Genomic DNA, 11,496 nt, shown 5'->3' on the forward strand with positions numbered 1-11,496 from the left:
TCCATCTGTAGCACCCAGCAATGTTGAAGAGGTACACACAGCAACAAGTCATTATGTCAGTAGAAGCACTTCCATCTGTGGCACCCAGCAATGTTGAGCAGGTGCAGACACCAACAAGTGACATTATGTCAGTAGAAGCAGTCCATCAGTGGCACCCAGTAAAGTTGAGCAGGTGCAGACACCAACAAGTGACATTATGTCAGTAGAAGCAGTCCATCAGTGGCACCCAGTAATGTTGATAGGTGCAGACACCAACAAGTGACATTATTTCAGTAGAAGCAGACCATCAGTTGCACCTAGCAATGATGAGCAGGTCCAGAGAGCAGTCCATAATATTCACTATCACTGATCACACTGCTCATCAGAGTTTATAAGCAGAAATTAAACATGTCCTCGTTGCACCAATCATGTAGAAAAAGTACAAGTAACAGTCCATAATATTCACTATCCTAATCACACAGTTCATCAGCAGAAATTAATCATTTCTAAGTGGCACCCATTATGTAGAAAAAGTGCAGGTAACAGTCCATAATATTCACTATCACTAATCAGACAGTTCAGGCATGAACAATAGTTTGAATGCACATACAAATGCTTTTACACTAAACATACAAATCATAACAAACACACAAATGATGTCAGATAATTGTCATATTAACTATTACAAATACACAAATATCAGTAAACCTATAATATTTTTGGGTGTCAGTGCAAGCCACTACAAACAAATAAAATAGTATTTAGGAGATAGGTTGGGACTAATTATTTGGGATTAGGAAAGGAAAACACACAAAACACACTCACTCATCTTTCATCCACATTAAGTACTACTGTGTAATTGAATAGTGTTAACTGTGTAAATGTAACTCTGTCCAAGATTTGATGTTCGACATGTGTATCAGGTAGGAGTGGCAGCAATGTATAACAGTCAATAATAGTTAAGTCAATGTCATAGTCATCATGTCAAGATCAATGTTTGCCAAGCCAGATCAAATGCACTGTTGCTGAACAACTGTCAGTGTGCCAAGATATGCAATTACTTCCTCTCTCAAAAAAAAAAAAAAAAAAATATACTGCTTAGTGATTTAACAAAGTGTGTGTAGACAATCTTCCTTCCACTTTAGTGTTCTAGTTTGCTATCTTCATCCTCCTTGTTCCATATAGACCAACAAAAAAAATATGCACCTCACTTACTTCACCTCTTATCCACCAAAACTCCAATAATCATCAGCATCACATAATCTCAATACTTCAATAATACCTCTTACGTCGATACATATAAACCTTATCATTAATAGCATTTACCTTACCTCTTGTCCACCAAAACTCCAATAATCATCAACTTCACATAATCTCAATAATACCTCAATAATACCTCTTCAATACGTCGATACATATAAACCTTAGCACCAATATCATTTCACTTCCATGACAACTCTTTCCTCTAGTCAGTCTCCTCGAACAAGTACAGATAAAATCCTAATGAAAACCTCATCATCCCATACAATCCGAAGACACACTGTCAACACACAACCTCTGTGTAATCCGTCTGAGTAAAATCTTCTACTCATTATGAATTATAAACAAAGAAATGCATACATGACCTCTAACAGACTTAGTTCGAATAACTCTCAGTAATTAAGTACGATTACGGAGCGTGAATGATCATAATATTTCACAGCGTGTACACCACTTCAAGAATTATGGCAAACAGAAGCACACATGTGGAGTATTTCTTGTGTCAAGTGTCACTTCCTATTTCAATTGCTCACGAAAAATGCAATGTAACAACTGTCAATGGCCTAAACCTAGTTTTGGTTTGTCACGTCGTTAGCTTCCTTCCTATTAGCATACATTTATACAGCTTTCATAAAACCTCCTGCTCATGTGACTTCTATGCAGTTTCTTGTACTAATGTCGTTCGTCGAATAATAGCAGTTCATTTTCTTATCTTAAAAATACAAGGCACTGAGCGTAAGCAAAACATGCAATAGCGAGTAAATATACCAGTAGAGAACAGAATGTCAACAAGTGGATGCAGCACAATTCTTACAACGAGGCTCTGCCAAGCGAACAATCTATAATTAATACAATAGTGTGACCTAAACTCTATGTTTATACACAGTATATCAGCATTTCTATATACTAAATTAAAGGATAGTTGTGACGACAAACAGAAATGTATAAATATGCAATCCATACGCATAGCAGTAAACATATATCTTACGTAATAAACAGGTCATTAGCATCATATCAGCATAAGCAAATAAATGTTCATACACTCCTGGAAATTGAAATAAGAACACCGTGAATTCATTGTCCCAGGAAGGGGAAACTTTATTGACACATTCCTGGGGTCAGATACATCACATGATCACACTGACAGAACCACAGGCACATAGACACAGGCAACAGAGCATGCACAATGCCGGCACTAGTACAGTGTATATCCACCTTTCGCAGCAATGCAGGCTGCTATTCTCCCATGGAGACGATCGTAGAGATGCTCGATGTAGTCCTGTGGAACGGCTTGCCATGCCATTTTCCACCTGGCGCCTCAGTTGGACCAGCGTTCGTGCTGGACGTGCAGACCGCGTGAGACGACGCTTCATCCAATCCCAAACATGCTCAATGGGGGACAGATCCGGAGATCTTGCTGGCCAGGGTAGTTGACTTACACCTTCTAGAGCACGTTGGGTGGCACGGGATACATGCGGACGTGCATTGTCCTGTTGGAACAGCAAGTTCCCTTGCCGGTCTAGGAATGGTAGAACGATGGGTTCGATGACGGTTTGGATGTACCGTGCACTATTCAGTGTCCCCCGACGATCACCAGTGGTGTACGGCCAGTGTAGGAGATCGCTCCCCACACCATGATGCCGGGTGTTGGCCCTGTGTGCCTCGGTCGTATGCAGTCCTGATTGTGGCGCTCACCTGCACGGCGCCAAACAAGCATACGACCATCATTGGCACCAAGGCAGAAGCGACTCTCATCGCTGAAGACGACACGTCTCCATTCGTCCCTCCATTCACGCCTGTCGCGACACCACTGGAGGCGGGCTGCAGGATGTTGGGGCGTGAGCGGAAGACGGCCTAACGGTGTGCGGGACCGTAGCCCAGCTTCATGGAGACGGTTGCGAATGGTCCTCGCCGATACCCCAGGAGCAACAGTGTCCCTAATTTGCTGGGAAGTGGCGGTGCGGTCCCCTACGTCACTGCGTAGGATCCTACGGTCTTGGCGTGCATCCGTGCGTCGCTGCGGTCCGGTCTCAGGTCGACGGGCACGTGCACCTTCCGCCGACCACTGGCGACAACATCGATGTACTGTGAAGACCTCACGCCCCACGTGTTGAGCAGTTCGGCGGTACGTCCACCCGGCCTCCCGCATGTCCACTATACGCCCTCGCTCAAAGTCCGTCAACTGCACATACGGTTCACGTCCACGCTGTCGCGGCATGCTACCAGTGTTAAAGACTGCGATGGAGCTCCGTATGCCACGGCAAACTGGCTGACACTGACGGCGGCGGTGCACAAATGCTGCGCAGCTAGCGCCATTCGACGGCCAACACCGCGGTTCCTGGTGTGTCCGCTGTGCCGTGCGTGTGATCATTGCTTGTACAGCCCTCTCGCAGTGTCCGGAGCAAGTATGGTGGGTCTGACACACCGGTGTCAATGTGTTCTTTTTTCCATTTCCAGGAGTGTATGTCATCTTAATAAGTAAACATGAAGGCGCAAGCAGATAAATCACAAAGTATAACTTACATACATGTCAGCACAACTAATCAGTTGACAATTATAATTTAAATAAATAAGCACAGCAGGCACATATTAAAAAATATGACATCAGTGAAAAAGCAGTGCAGCCAAGCGATGCATAATATACACAAGTTACAACCCAGTTCATTAATAATCATTGTCAAAATCAGTTAACGTATGCAAGCACATCGCTTCACAAGTAATTTCATAGAACATAAAATTTAGCACAAAGTATGAATCACGTAATCGCGAGCAGCAAATGACGTCTAAAGTACGTACCTAAGTGGAAATATGTTACCTGAAAAATGAACTCAATTAATAGTTACCTTTTTTTAGTTTATTAGTTTCTTCTTCGAAATTACATTCCTCCTGAAAATTTCTCGATAGCAAGTCGTCTTAACGTCGGACACGCACAGAATTTACTTGAAGTTCTTAAATATTTTATACAACCGTATCCTGAAAAATACTGAATGTTAATATCATAATTCATCAAGTCACTATAGCTTTATACTGAATTTAAACGGAGAGATTAGACTGTGTATTTGTTTACGGCTGTCAGTGCATTCGCACTGAGCGCTCGATCAGCTGTAGGCGTGTGACGTAGGAAGTAATTGTTTGCGGTCAACGACTGCCTTGTGCGGCGCGCAGACTTGACTGTTGCTTTGAGTATGTGCCGCCGCCAAAACACAGCGCGGTATCTTTGTACTCCCCGCATGTTTACATGTAGCTGTTAGTTTCTCACAAGTATGTCATTCTACAAAAATTTTCCAAAAGTATATCATTCCACAAAAATTTTAACGTTAGATATATGATGTATTCCCTTAGAGCGTCGTGATTTAAGAGTTTCTACTTCAACAGTGTTAACATGAATAATTTTGCGAATTCTATATGGACCGTTACAAAGCAGAAAAAATTTGCGACACAAGCCTTTTCCTTTGTGAGATAAACGATGAGACTTAATTAACACCTTTTGACCAACTGACAAAATTTTTAAACGACCAGGACGCTTAGCTGATTTCTCTCTTCTAGCAGCCGCAGTTGCAATATTTTGCAGAGCCAAGTTCACAACTTCAGAATGCCGCAGTTTCGGAAAAGGCGGAAAAGGAACGATTTGAGATATGCGATTTGTCGGTGCTTTGTTTTTTAATATCAGTATAGGCGGTAAAGAAGTTGAGTCATTAGGAAGTTCATTCAGAATGTTTTGAAAAATATGAAGATACTGATCCCACGTTCTGTGATTCTGATGACAATAAAGACGACACAATTTATTGATTTCCTTCATCCATCTCTCTGAAGCGTTAGATTGAGGGTGAAAAAGTGAAATGAAAATTGGTTTAATTTTACGACGCCGTAGAGTACGAAGCCAAATTTTAGAACGAAACTGTGATCCATTATCTGATGTAACCTTATCAACATGACCCACTTCTTTAAGAAAATGTTTGATGAAAGCATTAGATACTGAACGAGCTGCTGCTTTGCGTAAAGGTGTAAGACACACATATTTTGATGTCAACTCCACTGCTACGAAAATGTACGCAAAACCATTAGTAGAACGAACCACTGGACCGAACAAATCGACTGCAGCCATGTCCTTTAACTTCGCTGGAATGATAGGAAACAACGGTGCTCTGTGAGAAATTGTTGGCAGCTTAGCCTTTTGACATAATTTGCATTTGGCCAGAACAGATCGAATACGTTTTTCCATATTACTGAAGTAGCAATTTTCCCGTAATTTATGAAAGCATTTTCTGGGACCAAAGTGTGCATAACTGAAATGCGTATACCAAATCAGCTTATTAACCCACTCATCAGGAATACAAACTAACCAAACAGAGTTGTCGACCGATTTTCTTTTAAAAAGAATGTCATTGCGAACTAAATAATGCTGTCTAACCGCTACGCTTTCCTTTCTCCTCCACTTCTCCTGAATGTCCTTCCAGATTGGATCCTTATTTTGCTCCTTAGCGATGTCCTGGAGCGAAGACGAAATAAAGTTCTCAAACGCAATACCTTGAATATACATCAAACAATAATTGTTTTCTATGCAGTCCTCTTCAGCACTTTGTTTCAAACCCATAGGTGCACGTGATAAAGCATCAGCAACAATATTTGAAGAACCCCGTATGTAAACAATACTAAAATCAAATTCCTGTAGGTACAACGCCCATCATAACAATCTGCCATGAGTTAATTTTGTTGACATAAGAAATTCCAGAGCTCGATGATCGGTGAAAACCTTAGTATGTCTGCCAAACAAAAATGTGCGAAATTTTGTGAAAGCCCAAACAACAGCCAAAGCTTCAAGTTCCGTAATCGAATAATTCTTTTCTAATTTAGAGAGAACACGACTTCCAAATGCAATAGTTTTCTGTACTACAACGCCGTCTTCTTCTATCTCTTGAAATAAATGTGCACCTAGGCCTTTGTATGATGAGTCCGTCGCCAAACAAAAATCTTTAGATAAATCCGGATGTGAAAGAAGTGGAGCAGCAACTAAAGCATCACGAAGTTGTTCAAATTCTGATTGAGCTTCCTCATCCCAACACCAATTAGATTTCTTTCCAGATAGTTCACATAAACGAGGTGTGGCCAAATTGTCCAATCTAACAAAGCGTCTAAGAAAATTACAGACACCAAGGAAACTACGAACATCACGTTTTGTGGTAGGAACAGCATAATTACGAATAGCGTCTAGTTTCTCTGGATCAGGAAGAATACCTTCTGTAGAAATAATGTAACCGAGAAATTTCACCTGAGAACGACCAAATTCAGATTTTTCTAAGTTCACTGTAATGCCAACTCTTTTCATTTAAGCTACGAATGAATGCTGCTGAAGATACAGTAAATCCAAACGGTAATTTCCGAAGTCACTTTTGGGTAAATTAGTCATATCAGGTTATTGTTTACTTACTCCCTAGATAGATTGATAGTCGAAGAGTTGGTTTGACAGATGCAAAGAATAGTAAAAGAGTAGGCAGCGGTGCAGAAAACTAAAAGGGAAATAGCACCACTACAGCTCGGGGCCCTATGCACGCTACGGCACATATTCACTTAGAGTAGTGAATCCCCTGAGGACCTTAATAGCCGCACATAATTTCCAGTTTGTGACTTAGTGGCCAATTTGGTGGGAGTGCGTACATAAATTGATCTAACCATGAACATGGACGTATGTCATTCTTAGAATTGCGGAAGATCTTAAATTTCCGAACAGTCAAAAAATGTTTATAGTCAAAGTTTTCGCCTCGTGGCGACAAAGACCTACCGCGTCTGTCCCAGTCACAATGACGATTATTGTTAAATTCACGGGCCTGGCGCTCTCTTGTTGCATCCCGTAAATGAAACAAATTATTTTCTTCAAACCCCTCTGCTACCTGTGATTCTAAATTTCTTCTGCTATCTTTTCCTACGATTTCGCCTTCAATTTGCTTGACTTGCTTTCGTAATGCCTCAACTTCCCTTTTAACGCGTTCATTAAATTTTCTCTGATTTTCAACATGCTTATTTATATTCTGGTACTCTTCGGTTTCTGCAAATGGTAATGGAGCTGTATCATCCGAATCTCTGTCCCCATTTAAACTAAGATTTGTCAATTTGTCTGAAATCTCCTCAACTCTTTCCGATAAATCACCTATTTGTTCTTTCTGTTTATTTACGTCTTCCGTAAGTGTCGCGACTCGGGTTTCAGTATTATCACATTTAGTAGTTAACTGTTCATACTGTTGTGTTAGGTTATTTAATCTGTCATTTGGTACGGATTCCTCGATTCTCTCAAATATTTCTTCCTTATCTTTTGCACGTTGTAAAGTTAAATCTGAAAATTTCTGTACTATCACGCGATCTCTTTCTTCCTGTTCTCTATCCTGTTCCCTTTGTCTAATCTCTACTGCAATTAATCTATTATTGTGAGAATTCAAAATCGGTTGTACTTCTTCTCTGATTTCTTTCTTTAATTTATCTTTCATGTTTTTAAGACATGTCCCTATTCGTGAGTCTAACCGTGTTTCCATTGTTTCCATCTGTGTTTTTAATTCAGATCGAAACTGTGCTTCCATTGTTTCCATATCAGTTTTTAATTCAGATCCCAAAGTTCCCATCTCGGTTTTAATTGTTCCTATCTCTGTTTTAATTGTTCCTATTTGTGATCCCAGTGAGTCTAACCGTGTTTCCATTGTTCCCTTTTGTGAGTCTAACCGAGATCCCAAATTTAATATTGCACTCATCAACTGCTCCATATCTTCTGTCGTTAATCTCGGATTCTGTGAATTTTTTGATTGAGAAAAATTTTGAAATGGTTCCGGACTATTTTCCCGACTTATTACATTGTTTTCCACTTCATTATTCATGATACTGGTTTCCTCTGTTGGCGAGTTCGCCATGTTAACAATTTCGTCATTCTCACTATTCATCATTTTCGCCTTCTTCATCGATCGCGTAATCATTTACAAAACATACAAAACTCGTCACTGTACGAAAATTACACACAATGACTCCTTATCTCCAACAATACCATTCACAAGAGATGTTTCCCTCAAACACGATTAACGAACTATTGAAATAATTGCACTAGATTGTCAAACGCGTATACAAGACAACAAAATTAAATTATGAAATACCATTAGAAGAATGACAATTACCAAATCTACACATGCAATATAGACTACAATTACTAAACTACAAATTACTACAACAGTACTACTGTCTACTATTTTTACAATCAGAAGAATTCCAAGGGACGATCCCGAAGCAGCGGTCGCCACGTGCATGGGGGCTTAATTATTTAAAATGCAAATATTTTTAGTAGGTGTATGTCCGATTACGAAAGTCTCGTAAACGGTTGGCCCTGACTAGTCTTAGTACGAAATCTGACTGCATAGAACAACAACAAAGAATGAAAGAAAATTTTCGTTAACACAAATAATTAATTAAGTCCCCAGCAACTATAAAACCTACAAAACCAAGGCACAAGTATAACTGTTCTGTGTGTGGAAGTATGACTCAACGTACACATCTGGCATGGTTCTTCTTCAATAAGACAAGAAATTTCAAATACCATTTATACTGACGTGATAAAAAAAATTAGAAATACTATAATTGCGCAAGAAAACCAGAATTACACTCTAATACAAGAACACACGCCAGATGCTTTGTTGACTGAACCCGTAATGACGAATTATTCAGGACACTGAAATAATGAGAGAGAAAAGAAATTTTTTTTTTTACCTTCGTTTATATTGATGAAAAGCACTCTAAACATTACAATCTCTCCACACCGACTCGTTACTATCACATCTCAACAAGAACTTTTCAGTATCACATCTCAGCAAGCACTGACTCCCACGAGTTCTCCCCAAGCACTGCCAGTGGAGGCGCCTGAATAATACTCTTTGGCGCAATCTCTGGCGCTGTGGCTCAGTGTAGCCACCTTTCAACATTCTGCGACTTAAAGCGCAACTGAATTGAACAGACTTTTGTGAACGATCTGCTCGATAGAGGACTTCTTTTCAACCGCGTAACAATTTTAAGAACTTTACCACTTGGATCTTTACTCAGTTTCCTATTTGTCAGCGGATCTAAGAAGTCTTAGTCTTACAATGACAGTATGTGGCATTCAAAACCGCCGCCGCATTTCCCTTGTCGGCGGGGAGAATGAACATACTATGGGCCTCATTCATCCATTTCACGGCATTCCTCTCACAAACGGTAAAATACTTTTGGAGGTTTTGCGCGAGCCAATACGTTTACAGCTACTATACGGACTTCTTCAGCTTTAATCGTGTCAAAATTAGGAATGCCTGCTGCTACACTGGCTATTATTTCCTCCGTGGGCACAGATCGCGGACTATTGGTAAATTGTCACTCCTGCAAGCAGCTATCTCTTATCGTCAGGCAACGAATGTCCGAATACATTGATAACCTTGTGGGAAGGTTAGATTAGATTGCAAATTATCAAATTTCTTCTTCTGTTCACTAGATGTCAACATACGCTTCCTAACAGTGTCGGGCAATAGTTTGTCAATTCCATCCCAGTCACCATACATAATTTCGCTCGTGCGAAATTCAGCTTGCACTTTTCTTAAATGATATAGTGAGTATTATGGACGGAGGGAAACAGGCAGAGTCCATATCTCTAGATTTCCGAAAATCATTTGACTCGATGCTCCATTGCAGACTGCTAACGAAGGTACGAGCATATGGAATAGGTTCCCAGATATGGCCGTAGGAGGATACAAGATGACTTAGACAAATTTATAGTTGGTGTGAAAGATGTAAGTTGATGCGGATGAGTAGGAAAACTTATGATGTTCGGATACGGGATCAGCAGCGCCTTTTTCATAAAATCACGTCGTTAAAAATCTGCAAAGAGATATGAAATGGAACGTGAGTGTGAGGACCATGGTAGGAAAGGCGACTGGTCGACTTCGATTTATTGGGATAATTTTGAGAAAGTATCGTTGCGCTTTAAAGGAGACCGCATGTAGGCCGCCAGTGCCACCTATTTTTGAGCACTGCTCGAGTGTTTGGGAAACGCAACACCAATTAAGAGGCGTGCGGTGAGACTTGTTGCCACTAGACACGAACTGTGAGCAAGTATTACGGAGATGTTACCGAAACTCAGATGAGAATCCTTGCGGGGAATGCGACGTTCGTTTTGAGGAACGCTACTGAGAAAATTTGGAGAATCGGCACTTGGATCTGACTGCAGATCAATTCTACTACCGCCAACGTACATATCGCGTAAGGACCACCACGAAGATACAGTGAGATACGAGATATTAGGGGTCATATAAATTGTCGCTTTTTCCTCGCTCTGTTTGAGGGTGGAATATTAAAGGGACTGACTGGTAGTGGTATGCATGTGTGTATGTGGATGTAGATGTAGATCTACCTGTCTGCTTAACGTCGGTAGCAATGGAGGTGTTTAAGTATAAAACAGATCGGACCATTGATAATTTTGACGCTTGGTGTAATGCAAACTCTCTGTATGAAACATAATAAAGGAAAACACTTAAATATTATCTTCGTTCATACACAAATTTAAATTTATAATTAATTCATGTTAGCCGGTCACTGTGGCCGAGCGGTTCTAGGCGCTTCAGTTCGGAACCGCGCTGCTGCTACGGTCGCAGTTTCAAATCCTGCCTCGGCATGGATGTGTTTGATGTCCTTACGTTAATTAGGTTTACGTAGTTCTAAGTCTATGGGACTGATGATCTCAGATGTTAATTCCCATAGTGCTTAGAGCCATTTGAAACGTTTTAAGTCATGTTAATTTAATTTGGATAACAACAGATTCGAAACTGATGAGACAATGACATAAAATGCGGTATATAATATTAGCAAAGGTTTTAGGCCCTGAGGAAACTATGACACTGTGTTAGTATTGGAGTGCTGAATATTAACAATTATGAATTTATATGTAGTCATGTATCATATGGTTCTACTCAGTAAGGCCACTAAAAGAATGCAACCTAAGTATTTAAATTACAAAAGAAGTAAGTTAAGATAATATACAAAAAGGAACCGAGTTGAATGTAAATAAGAAAACTAAACAAGATAACCCTGTGACGATTGTATATTTTATATTTGCGAAGGATCCCCGGCTTTCCTTTATCGGACTTCCTTAGTTTTTTTATGTGTGGTTACTTAAGGCATGGATCCATCGCTTCAGCCATTGGAACTTTGTTTTTTTCTCTCTCTCTAATCGTGTTAAAGTCTCAGTGACGAACCACCGAGAACTCT

The sequence above is a fragment of the Schistocerca piceifrons genome, chromosome X, assembly GCF_021461385.2.
Source record: "Schistocerca piceifrons isolate TAMUIC-IGC-003096 chromosome X, iqSchPice1.1, whole genome shotgun sequence".
Lineage (NCBI taxonomy): Eukaryota > Metazoa > Arthropoda > Insecta > Orthoptera > Acrididae > Schistocerca > Schistocerca piceifrons.